At 37.7% G+C, this 12,645-nt stretch overlaps 1 protein-coding gene across 1 annotated transcript in view; it reads left to right on the top strand.

Annotated features, from left to right (window-relative positions):
• Nucleotides 1-12,645, top strand: part of LOC129749528 (uncharacterized) — a 228,373-nt gene that overhangs the window by 105,886 nt on the left and 109,842 nt on the right. The window contains exon 2 of the mRNA XM_055744546.1: nucleotides 435-476. The gene's annotated coding sequence lies outside the window, so the exon portion shown is untranslated. The remainder of the gene's footprint in view (nucleotides 1-434; nucleotides 477-12,645) is intronic.

Raw genomic sequence — 12,645 nt, forward strand, 5'->3', positions numbered from 1 at the left:
TGTTCCGATTCATTGGAGGGGAAATCAATGCGATTCCGGTAGCAATTGACTTCGATACGACTGTTTAACTTTTTTTCGAGCTAATACTGTATTCTTAGAGAGCATTTTCAAGGTTTTTGAAAGTGTTTACTGAGATCATCGAGTACGTTTTTTGTTGTAAACCTTGTGGTAGGCTTAAGAAGTTGGTGGTTTTATGCTACTATTTTTATAAATTAAAAACAAGTAAAAATAGGTTTAGGATTAAGTTTATAAAAAAATATGTTTGATTGCTTTTATAAACCACATTATTTTAAGTACCTGTCCTAGAATAGTAGAAAGAAGAGAGGGAAGATTATTTCAAGGATAATTTATCAAAAGTATTGATTATACTGATAACATTTTATTCATTGCTTGTAGATGATGCTGATTTTTCTTCCTTTTAATTCTCTTTTCAGGCAACCATGCGAGTGTGTCACCTGAACCTGTACCTGTACCAGGTAAACTGTCCTTTAATTTTGATTTATTTTTTAGAATATTTGGTCGATTTTGCAAGAAAACAATTGCATTAAAACTGGTGAAATGACGTGGCACGAGAAACCTTAAATCATCATCACCACGTTTTTTTTTTGGCTGAGAAATTCACAGAAGCTAAGTTTCGTGAATACAAACAACTTTTGTTCTACGAAAAATTTTGGTTAGTAAAAAAATATTTGACAATTTTTCTAAAAATGTCATAACCACAGGGGCTAAGGAACTTGACTTCAGTTCAGTGGCTTGAGTTTCAGTACTTTTTCGGTTGTAGTTTTTACAAACTTCAACCAATTTTACCTAAATTTTGAAACATATCAACACTAACCCGATGCTATTCTTTTATGTAGTTTTTGTTAAAATGTTCCACTAAAAACTGAGATATTTCAACTTTTATGAAAACTATATATTTGTAGTGAACATTTTTCGATTTGTTGTCGTACTTTCTTTCTCAACCCAGCCTTTAGACGGGGTTTGTGTTTCATCTATCCTGCCTAATTTGACATTTTTGTAATTTTTGTCATTTTTGTCATTTTTGTCATTTTTGTCATTTTTGTCATTTTTGTCATTTTGTCATTTTTATCATTTTTGTCATTTTTGTCATTTTTGTCATTTTTGTCATTTTTGTCATTTTTGTCATTTTTGTCATTTTTGTCATTTTTGTCATTTTTGTCATTTTTGTCATTTTTGTCATTTTTGTCATTTTTGTCATTTTTGTCATTTTTGTCATTTTTGTCATTTTTGTCATTTTTGTCATTTTTGTCATTTTTGTAATTTTTGTAATTTTTGTAATTTTTGTAATTTTTGTAATTTTTGTCATTTTTGTCATTTTTGTAATTTTTGTCATTTTTGTCATTTTTGTCATTTTTGTCATTTTTGTCATTTTTGTCATTTTTGTCATTTTTGTCATTTTTGTCATTTTTGTCATTTTTGTCATTTTTGTCATTTTTGTCATTTTTGTCATTTTTGTCATTTTTGTCTTTTTTGTCATTTTTGTCATTTTTGTCATTTTTGTCATTTTTGTCATTTTTGTCATTTTTGTCATTTTTGTAATTTTGTCATTTTTGTCATTTTTGTCATTTTTGTCATTTTGGTCATTTTTGTCATTTTTGTCATTTTTGTCATTTTTGTTATTTTTGTTATTTTTGTTATTTTTGTCATTTTTGTCATTTTTGTCATTTTTGTCATTTTTGTCATTTTTGTCATTTTTGTCATCTTTGTCATTTGAGTCATTTTTGTCATTTTTGTAATTTTTGTAATTTTTGTCATTTTTGTCATTTTTGTCATTTTTGTCATTTTTGTCATTTTTGTCATTTTTGTCATTTTTGTCATTTTTGTCATTTTTGTCATTTTTGTCATTTTTGTCATTTTTGTCATTTTTGTCATTTTTGTCATTTTTGTCATTTTTGTCATTTTTGTCATTTTTGTCATTTTTGTCATTTTTGTCATTTTTGTCATTTTTGTCATTTTTGTCATTTTTGTCATTTTTGTCATTTTTGTCATTTTTGTCATTTTTGTCATTTTTGTCATTTTTGTCATTTTTGTCATTTTTGTCATTTTTGTCATTTTTGTCATTTTTGTCATTTTTGTCATTTTTGTCATTTTTGTCATTTTTGTCATTTTTGTCATTTTTGTCATTTTTGTCATTTTTGTCATTTTTGTCATTTTTGTCATTTTTGTCATTTTTGTCATTTTTGTCATTTTTGTCATTTTTGTCATTTTTGTCATTTTTGTCATTTTTGTAATTTTTGTAATTTTTGTAATTTTTGTAATTTTTGTCATTTTTGTAATTTTTATCATTTTTGTCATTTTTGTCATTTTTGTCATTTTTGTCAGTTTTGTCATTTTTGTCATTTTTGTCATTTTTGTCATTTTTGTCATTTTTGTCATTTTTGTCATTTTTGTCATTTTTGTCATTTTTGTCATTTTTGTCATTTTTGTCATTTTTGTCATTTTTGTCATTTTTGTCATTTTTGTCATTTTTGTCATTTTTGTCATTTTTGTCATTTTTGTCATTTTTGTCATTTTTGTCATTTTTGTCATTTTTGTCATTTTTGTCATTTTTGTCATTTTTGTCATTTTTGTCATTTTTGTCATTTTTGTCATTTTTGTCATTTTTGTCATTTTTGTCATTTTTGTCATTTTTGTCATTTTTGTCATTTTTGTCATTTTTGTCATTTTTGTCATTTTTGTCATTTTTGTCATTTTTGTCATTTTGGTCATTTTCGTCATTTTTGTCATTTTTGTCATTTTTGTCATTTTTGTCATTTTTGTCATTTTTGTCATTTTTGTCATTTTTGTCATTTTTGTCATTTTTGTCATTTTTGTCATTTTTGTCATTTTTGTCATTTTTGTCATTTTTGTCATTTTTGTCATTTTTGTCATTTTTGTCATTTTTAGTTACAAAGCTGAGTTAAAAGCTTATTGTTGAACACACGTTTTTTTAAAATTCCAATACATATTATGGTCACAATAGAAAATTAAAGTATAGAGGTGTAAACAGAACTTTTCATATCCATTTTTTTCGATTATCCAAACACTCAAAGATACCTTCCACAGGATTTTGACTATGTGATCGCAATTATTTTGCAATTTTTTTTCTTACCAATTCTAGTTAAGTGATTCATAGCACAATGTTTCCAAAACTATAAATATTGTACAATTTGGATGATAACAAGATAGAAACAGTGTGAAATCAACACAAAACATTAACGGGTGTAAAAATCAGAGACGAATGTGGTTTAACCCTTCATTCCATAATTTTTTTTATTGAAATCATTTGGAACAAATAGAAATAATTTATAAAAAAAAATCAAAAAATCTATTATTGTCACTTTTTGCATGCAGCGAAAGGTTTTTAATTCGGAATTCGTATTGAGAGTGTCCAATTACAGGATTTCTCGACCTGGAAATCTCGGGAATCATAATATATCGCATAACACCTGGATCCCGGGAAATGCTGAAAAATCCTGGGTTTATCAAATGAAGATTTCTCAGTTCTTATTGCTCTATAAAGGCTTGAAACTGTTAATACTCAATAATCTCAAGAAAGCCATTAGAGGCTCTCATATTTTCGTCTCTATCCTGTTTACCATCTGGTAAACATTGAACATTACAAAACTAACCGAGGCTGCCCAAGAAAACGACGAAACAATCGTTTCCTTTGACGCACGCGCTTTTGAGCAAATTTGAGCAGCTTCTACACGATATGTTGACTGTCTGGTTCCGCGGACACCAGATTCTGCTGTAGTCCAGCTGAATAAAAGCCTAAGAACATCGTCGGGTCCCTTTGGCCAATATTAGTCGATGTCTTCGATTATGGAAAGGACAAGTCATACCCGGTTGCAAATAAACAAACGAACATCGTGTCCCCAGAATTCGATGAACTCTCGCTCGAATGCACTTTTTTGTTGTTAGCTCGATGCTACCTTCTTACTGCTCAAGCCTGAATGCAGCTCCAGCATTTGTTTGTTTACATGCCTGCAGGATCGGGAAAGCCAAATAGTAAACGACAACAATCCGATACTGCTCGCGTGGCCTCCCGAACATTTTTTTTTCGTTTATTCCATTTCAGTACAAGCGATTATCTTTTATCGAGCGGGCTCGGCGGAAGATAAATAATCGTGTGGGACAAGTTTTCAAAGGTGTTTAACATTGCATTATTGTGTTCCCCTGGCAGATAACGACGTCTGGTCTGGGCAAACGTGCGAGTTTGAGAAAGGAGAAAATCGACGGGAGAAAAAGAATAAACGATAAACAGTAGCGAAAGTTAAGATAAGGTATAGGTCAGAGTCAATATGCCTAGGCTTTTGGCAAGATAAGAAACCTTTTTCAAAAGATCCCAATGGTTTGTAGAGCTGTTGAGTATTTTTGTGAATTTCAACGCATCACTAGCAGTGAACTATAGTAAAGTATTGATGAGAAGGTTTTATGAAACATTTTTGTCGTCCTCTATGTCCACGATGAAATTGCCATACACAAAATTTATTCGTATAAATCGAGTTTTCATCCGATTACCATCAAATTTTCAGGAATTGAAAAATAACTATTGAACTTCGTTTTACCCTTTTACTCATATTATATTTAAAGTCCATACGCAAATGCCCGCACCTTGGACTTAACTCCGGTCATAAGATTCGTGAAAAACCGGTTGCTGGGTATTTTTTTAAGTCGGCCTTCACATATGTTTCGTCGTCCATGATGCAAAATTAAACTTTCGTCAGCATGTTGAGGTACAACTTCCTGGCACGGGCTTTGGCAGACTTGTTCTGCTTGTCGTCGCGATTATGTACCTTGAACGTTCGAAGCCCAGTCTTAGTTTTGGCCTTCTGGACAAAACTTCGGCTTAGGTGCAGCTCCTTAGTCACATCCCGAACGGAGGCTTTCGGGTTTCGGTTGAAGGCCCCAACTACGCGGTTGTGATTTTTGGTGTTTTACGGAATACTTTTTCCTTCACTTCTGGGCTTCCGATCGCTGGTCAATCGTTCCTCGAACCGCTTAATCCCTCGCGTCATCGTGGAATTCGTGATTCCCAATGTCTTAGCGATGGAACGATGCGAAGGATCGCTGTTCTAGTGATGAATGCGCAAGATTTTATCACGCACGAGCTGTCCTTTCGACTTCATTTTCGCGAGTTTTGATCAAAGGACTTTAAAACTTGCAGGATGTACACAATGCACTATGAACTAAATTCACTCAAATCCTCATTAAAGTCTACCCAACGGTTAAAAAGTTAGAGCAATTTCATAGTGTGACAATTTCATCGTGAACACCCATTATGGCATTTTTTTATTTTCATAGTATGGCATGGTCCATGGCAAACGTTCTCCAATTTCTGGGGCATACCACATTCGCCAGATTACGCTTCACTTGATCTAACCATCTCGCTGGTTGCACTCCTGCTCGTCTTATTCCTAGCGGATTCGTAGCGAACACCTGTTTTGCAGGACGGTCGTCCGGCATTCTCGCAACATGTCCTGCCCAGCGTATCCGTCCAGCCTTTGCCATCTTCTGGATACTGGGTTCGCCATAAAGTTACGAGAGCTCGTTATTCATCCTTTGCCTCTACATTCCATTCTCCTGCATGCCACCTAAGATGGTGCTTAACACTCTTCGCTCGAATAGAACAAGAGTCGAGCAATATCCATGTCTCGAGCCCGTAGAGAACATCCGGTCTAAGGAACGTCATGTACAGGTTACACTTCGTGCGAGGGCTAAGTCTTCTCGCCCACAGTTGCTTATGGAGTCCATAGTAAGCACGACTTCCGTTGATCATTCGCCGCCGGATCTCACGGCTGGTGTCATTGTTTGCGACTACGGTCACCAGTGAGCTGAGTTTGACAAAGTTTTCGAATATATCCAGCTCGTCGCCGTCGATTGTGACCTTGTTATAACTGGACTAGCGGATTAGGTCCGTATCGGATCCGCAGGCCGCAGATGATCTTCCGATCATCACCTTGTCGAAGCCCTTTGCGCGATTTGCGCGAACTCTACAATTCTCCCAAAATCCGCACACAACACTGCGTTCCATCCATTGTCGCCTTGATCTGTCTGGTCAGCTTCCCGTGAAAGCCGTTCTCTTCCAAAATTTTCCATAGCTCGTCACGGTCGATCGTGTCGTATGCGGCTTTGAAGTCGATAAATAGATGGTGCGTAGGGACTTGGTATTCACGGCATTTTGGAGGACTAAGTAGTGTAAAGATTTGATCCGTTTTAGACCGTCCCTATTTGAAGCCGGATTGATGACTTTCCACGAATCTGTTGGCTTGTGGCGTTAGGCGGCGGAGTAGGACTGGGGACAATATTTTGTAGGCAGCCTAGAGGGCAGAGATCGCTCGGTAGTTCTCGCAGTCAAATTTGTCGGCCTTCTTGTAGATGGTACCACCCCCTTCCACTCCTTCGGTAGCTGCTATGTGTCCCAGATCAGGAACATCAAGCGGTGAAGGCAATCGTCCAACTGGTCCGGGTCCATTTCGATGAGTTCAGCTGCGATGCCATCCTCCCCAGTCGACTTGTTGATATTCAGCTGGCGAATGACTTCTTTAACTTCACTCATCGTTGGGAGTGGTTCCTCTAGGTTGTTGGCTACGACGGTGATACCTTCCACTACCGTCTTGATCTTCGGCATGTGCGCCGTTCAGGTGTTCATCGAAGTGGTGCTTCCATCCTTTGATTACCTCACGATTGACCGCCAGAATGCCTCCGTCCTTATCCCGGCACATTTCGGCTTGCGGCACGAAGCCTTCGCGGGATGCGTTGAGCTTCTGATTGAATTTTAGCTGTCAGTGATTTTCCACGTTTCGTCGGGTGCTTCTTCGCTCCTCTGCTGCCCGCGCGGCGTTCTCTTTGTTCATTACCCTCCTACACACTTCTCGTCTTACCAGTCGTTTCGTCGAGTTCGTTACACATGCTTGATGACGTTCTCCGCAACGCTGTTGCTGGCTTTCTTGATGGTATCGCAACAGTCCTCGAGAGGGGCTTCGCCGAGCTCGTCCCCTGCCAGCAGCGCTGCTTCGAGCAATTTTGCGTAGTCTGCTACGACCTCAGGTTGCTTCAGTAGTGCGATATTTAACCGAGGCGGGCGTCGGTTTCGAAAGTTGTTCACTACGGAGTGTTTTGGGCGCATCTTCACCATCACCAGAGAGTGGTCTGACTCGATGTTGGTGCCTTGACAGGATCTGACGTCGATGATGTCCGAGAAGTGCCGGTTGTCTATCAAAATGTGATCGATTTGTGATTGTGTTTGGTACGGTGAACTCCACACGCTCCTTTATTTTAACTCAAAATTAAGTTTGACCGACGTTCAAAATGTAGTTCGATTCTATGAACTTAAAGTTAAGTACCCCTTTTTCTCCTTGCGATGATTCAAAACGGAGTTTGAACTGCGAACTCAAAATTGATCCCTTTTTTTCCTTCGTCGAGGGAGCAAAGCTCAGTCCGACCTTATGAACTAAAAATTGAACTCTTTTTGTTGGACTGAAAACACTTAGCGAGTTCAGTTCGAACCGGAACAGCAACCAACGAACACGATGCAAAATTTTGTCGTTCCGGAACAATTACCGGACGACTAAGAACTTCATAATGGAATGTCCACCGTGTCAGCGTACAATTCTGTCTGTCACTGTCATCATATGGTGAGCGGCTTGGAATGTGCGGAAACTTCCGGATGTTATTTACTTCCCGTGGGAAGTAACATCCGGAAGTTTTCTTTGACCGGGAGTGTCAAAACTTTCCACCTCTCTCTAATTGCAATGCAATGTACCGGAACAGCAACATGCGGGTACAAAAAATTTAACCATCCTTTAATTCCTTGAAAATAAACAACCCTCGAATAAAAAGGATAAATTTAAGTTCGGCTGTCGAAATTAGTATTGAGTATGCCTATCAGAACTTAGCTTTGCGATTGCCAAGTCAAACTCAAAGTTGAGGGCTGCCACTGAAGTGCTGTTTTGAACCAAAACTTCTTAATTTTGAGTTTAAAAAAAAGAGTGTGCAGGTGTACTTGTGTGGGAGGCCGTGCTGGAAAAAAGGTACTACGTACGGACATTCGTCTGGAGGCGGAAACATCGATAAGTCTGAGGCCGCTATCGTTGGGCAGCTTGTTCACGCTGAACCTTCAAATTGTCGGTTTGAATTCCTCTACCTGGCCGACCTGAGCGTTAAAATCCTCGATGTGTTGCTAGATTATGCGATCTTCATTGTATTCAACGGCTAATCTACTGCTCAGTGAAAACTCGTAAAAAAAAATCAAGGACTCAAGAAAACACTTCAAGTTGGTCAAGAGAACTCCCACTTTATTTACCCGAAATCGTAAAGAACTAACGTGACATTGAGCGAATGGCTTTTTGTGGTTCACTTCCCCAGATATGAGAGGTTTTCCCAAGTAAACAAAGTTGTCCTACGTTGTGTTGCGGTGACGACGATGGTGCCGTGATGGTGTTGTGGGCAAGGTTGCCGAAAAAAATTCTGTGTTTTTGAGTTGAAAAATTCTGACTTTCTGTGATTTTACCCAAAAATTCTGTGATGGTTTTCTGTGATGCTATTTCATTTAATTTTATTGAAAATCCATGATAAATTGGGTCTTTTTTACATTTAAGTTGAGTAAAATCCATTAAAATTACATATATTATGATACTTTACTTTATTACTGAGTAAAAATCTAAATTTTATATTGGCCAAAAAATTATAACTTTTAAAATCCTTTCAGAATTCAAAAATTCTGTGAAAACTGTGAATTTTTCCAAATTCTGTTTTCTGTGACACAGATTCTGTGATGAAAATTTGCTCAAAATTCTGTGAAATTACAGATTTTTCTGTGATTTCGGCAACCTTGGTTGTGGGTTAGTGTTGGCTCTACTAACCCTTACAGTCTTCCCGACGGTTGTTGATCCAAGGATCTCTTGGTGGGCTAAGACGGCCGAATAACGACGAACTGGAAGTCACACTGACGAAGCACGCTGGAAATCGACTGCATGCGTAGTTTGGTTGGAGCGAATTGGCGGTGACCCCAAGGGTAAATCTTCGGTGGATCGGAAGGTGAAGCTGACGGTTTTGTTCAGCCAAAAACTACGGGTCTGGTTATTAGTGTGTCCCAGATAACTCACTGAATTGCCTACTTGCTTTGTATGGTTGGTTCTTGGTGGTGTCGACGTCTCGAGCTTATGATTCCAAGTCAGCCTTTTCTTTTAGCTAGGCTATTGACCCCGTACTACGGTCATAGACGTTTTGGGGCCGTCCAATAATACAACCCATCGTCCTGTTACGCTTCGATGCGTTAGCGTTACTGTTACCATAATGCGTCCTTCAGCTCCACCTGGTTTTGACTAGCGCTCTGTTGACTCCCCAAAGCACCTTCGTGAGTCTTGTAGTGTGTTTCGAAATTTTAACTAAGATTTTCACTACACTCAACAGTTAATTAACACACTGGTTACGTCATTCAAAACTGAAATAGCGAGTGTATTCCAATTTGATCCTTGTCGAGCAAACGTCTTGCAGTGTTCCGGACACTTGCCTTGAACAAAAACTACTCCAGTCGGAACTGAATGAGGAAGGGAAAAATCATTGACTTTTTGTATAATTCAATCCAATTTTCAATAAATAGTTTTAAGTTCTGATTTTAAAATTCAGTCCAATCAAATAAATTCAAAGTTTGACTTTGACAATGTATCTTTGATTCCACCAAGTTGCGTTTTATTCGTCAATGGTGGTCAACCTAATTCTTTGGAAGCAATGAATCCCAAAATGGCAATGAGCTTTCCTTCCTTTTTAGCCAAACTTATTGGCTACCGTTTGATTTCCTGAGAGCAGTTCCATCATACCAGATTTATCTCTCTGAAAGCAACCCATTTTGGACTCGGTTCAAAAAAAGGTACCGATCCAACCTCCCGGTCCCCATGGAGGATTTGTACCAGATTGCGGCAGAAAGAAGTTCAGCGGAGCAAACATATGCTCTACCGGGATACCTGAAAGTGAACGATGCTCACCAGGTCTAGCAGGAGCACAAATCTTGAACCAAGTAAGTGCAACAATTTATAACTGTGCCGAACGCTGAGCAAATATCATCAGTAATATTCGTCCGATGAACAGGGTTGTTTCGCTGGGTTTTCTCTTTGTTGTTTCGAAATTTGAGGACCGATGCTGACTCATAACATAGAGCATTCAAAGAGGATCCAGGTTTCATTTCGAAAGGCGTATCTGCTCTCCAAAACATAACTCATACAGTACCGAGACTGGATATTTGAACCCTCAATAATGAAAAATGTAATAGAAAAAAACTAAGAAAATTTTTGAACCCGGAAAATGAATTCAGTCGGCATCGAAACCTAGAATAAAGTTTTTGTTAAATTTGAGTAAATATGAGTAAAAGATTTTTCTAGATCTTCTTTGAGTTTATCCCAATCGGACCCCCAAGGGTTACGAGAGTAATCGTTAATGGACGCTTTCAGGCTCGTGTTTTGATTTATCGAGCGGCTTTGTGCCTTGTTTACAATTTATGCTTCTTGGGTTCAGGTCTGCCACACCAGTAAGTAGTCGGTTGTCATTTTCAATCAAATACCGTAACAACCGCGCTTAGTTCTCGGATCCAGAAGGCATCATGCGGGGCTTAACCGGTTCTTCGCAACTGTGAAGGATTTTTTTTCTGTAGTGTAAGTAAATAGGTCACTTTTTTAAATCTCACAGCGGACTTAAAAAAAAGTGAGAGAAATCTGGTAAGAGAAAACAACTGTTTTTAATTGTTTACAGTAAAAAAATTAGGTGAGAGGTACGCCAAAAAGCCAAATCCATGAAAAACAAAAATTTAAACATTTAACACATGTCAATTGAAGCTAAAAAACTTGGGTTGTTTTTAACAAGAAGGTGATTTTCACAAATATGTATCTATCAATTTTCAAAACCTTCATAAATCTACTAAAAATCGAACTATCATCATTCATTTGATTACGACGCTTGGCGCTTTTTAACAAATTGGAACGTGATACAGCTTTGAAACCCTAGTTCCTCGATTATTATCTCGAGAGTCTTGTCAACATTGTTTATCTCTTCAGGTGATAATTGTTCACACTACGAACGAGCGTTAAAACTTGTTCAAATTTTGCACAAAGACTTAAGTAAACATTGCAGCTCAAGTCAGACCAGGCCGAACAGCTGTCAGCTGTCTGGGCCTGATAGGATAACATTTTCCATTCGAAATCAAAATAGTTCAGAATATGAACTTTAATCGGGTTGTCCTGCAAATAAAAAAATTAGAAATTAACAACACTCTTGGCAAAATAAAAACCAATAGCATTCATTATCCTGGGTCAAGGACATCAATCAAACACCTTTTTGGCTTTAAAATCGAACATTTACATGCAGAGCTTATGTCGTCTTTCCGATATACAGCACATTTAGAATGAGGGTTGTTCTTAAATTTTAAACATAAAAAAAAAATAATAAAAGAAATCAATTTTAGTTGGTACTAAATTCTGCACATCTTTTCCTAAAATATTTTCATTCCTTCTTAAAACAAAACTTTTGATTTATGTTCTCTAAAATATTCATACCAGACACTAATTAGAAGTCCCAGAAGCCCCCTTTGACTGGTTATTCTCGAATGATACCCTTCCCATAGCATCGATTCGAAACGGATGCAGAGTCAGTGTGACCGGTACAAAAGTGCCAACCATTCAATAAAAATTTGCCACCAACCAATAATGGATTTGCCTCGCATCGTTGTGTGTATGTAGTATGTTATCTTGTACTACCTACCGAGTGAGTAGCATATTCGTTACACTGTTTCCGCCAGTTCAATTTACACGGTTGATTGAATCCAGTGAAACCTGTCATCGAGACCGGGCAGGTTGATGCATGTGTTTAGGTATGACGTTGAGACTAGGGCTGCCGGGACCGACTCTTTTATAAAACATATGTTGGAATTAAGAAATTTAAAATATTTTTTCTTCTGCTTCTCAAGAAAAGAAGGGAGCAAAATCTGCAAATTCAAATTCAAATTTGCGCTTCTCCAGCCAGTCTGTCTTATTCACCGGAACTGGGATCATTTCCCAACAAACCATGAAGCAGCCTATCGAATCTGCGCTTCTTCAGCCAGTTCGTCTTATTCGCTAAAACTTAAATCTTTCCAAACCAACAGAGCAGAAGTCTTTCGAAATCAGCGCTTCTTCAGCCAGTTTAATTTGATCACCGGAGCTGGAATCATTTCAAAACAAAAAAAAAAGCAGCAGGCTTTCAAATTTGCGCTTCTCTAGCCAGTCTGTCTTATTTACCAGAACTGGGATCATTTCCCAACAAACCAAGAAGCAGCCTATCGAATCTGCGCTTCTTTAGCCAATCCGTCTTATTCGCTGGAACTGGAATCATTTCCCAACAAACCTAGAAGCAGCCTATCGTATCTGCGCTTCTTTAGCCAGTCCGTCTTATTTGCCGGAACTGGAATCATTTTCAAACAAACTATGAAGCAGCTTATCGAATCTGCGCTTCTTCAGCTAGTCCGTCTTATTCGCTAAAGCTTGAATCTTTCCAAACAAACAGAGCAGAAATCTTTCGATTCTGCGCTTCTTCATTCAGTCCGTCTTGATTACTGGGACTGAAATCATTTAAAAAAAAAAACAAGCAGCAGGCTTTCAAATTTGCGCTTCTCTA

The sequence above is a fragment of the Uranotaenia lowii genome, chromosome 1, assembly GCF_029784155.1.
Source record: "Uranotaenia lowii strain MFRU-FL chromosome 1, ASM2978415v1, whole genome shotgun sequence".
NCBI classification, from domain to species: domain Eukaryota; kingdom Metazoa; phylum Arthropoda; class Insecta; order Diptera; family Culicidae; genus Uranotaenia; species Uranotaenia lowii.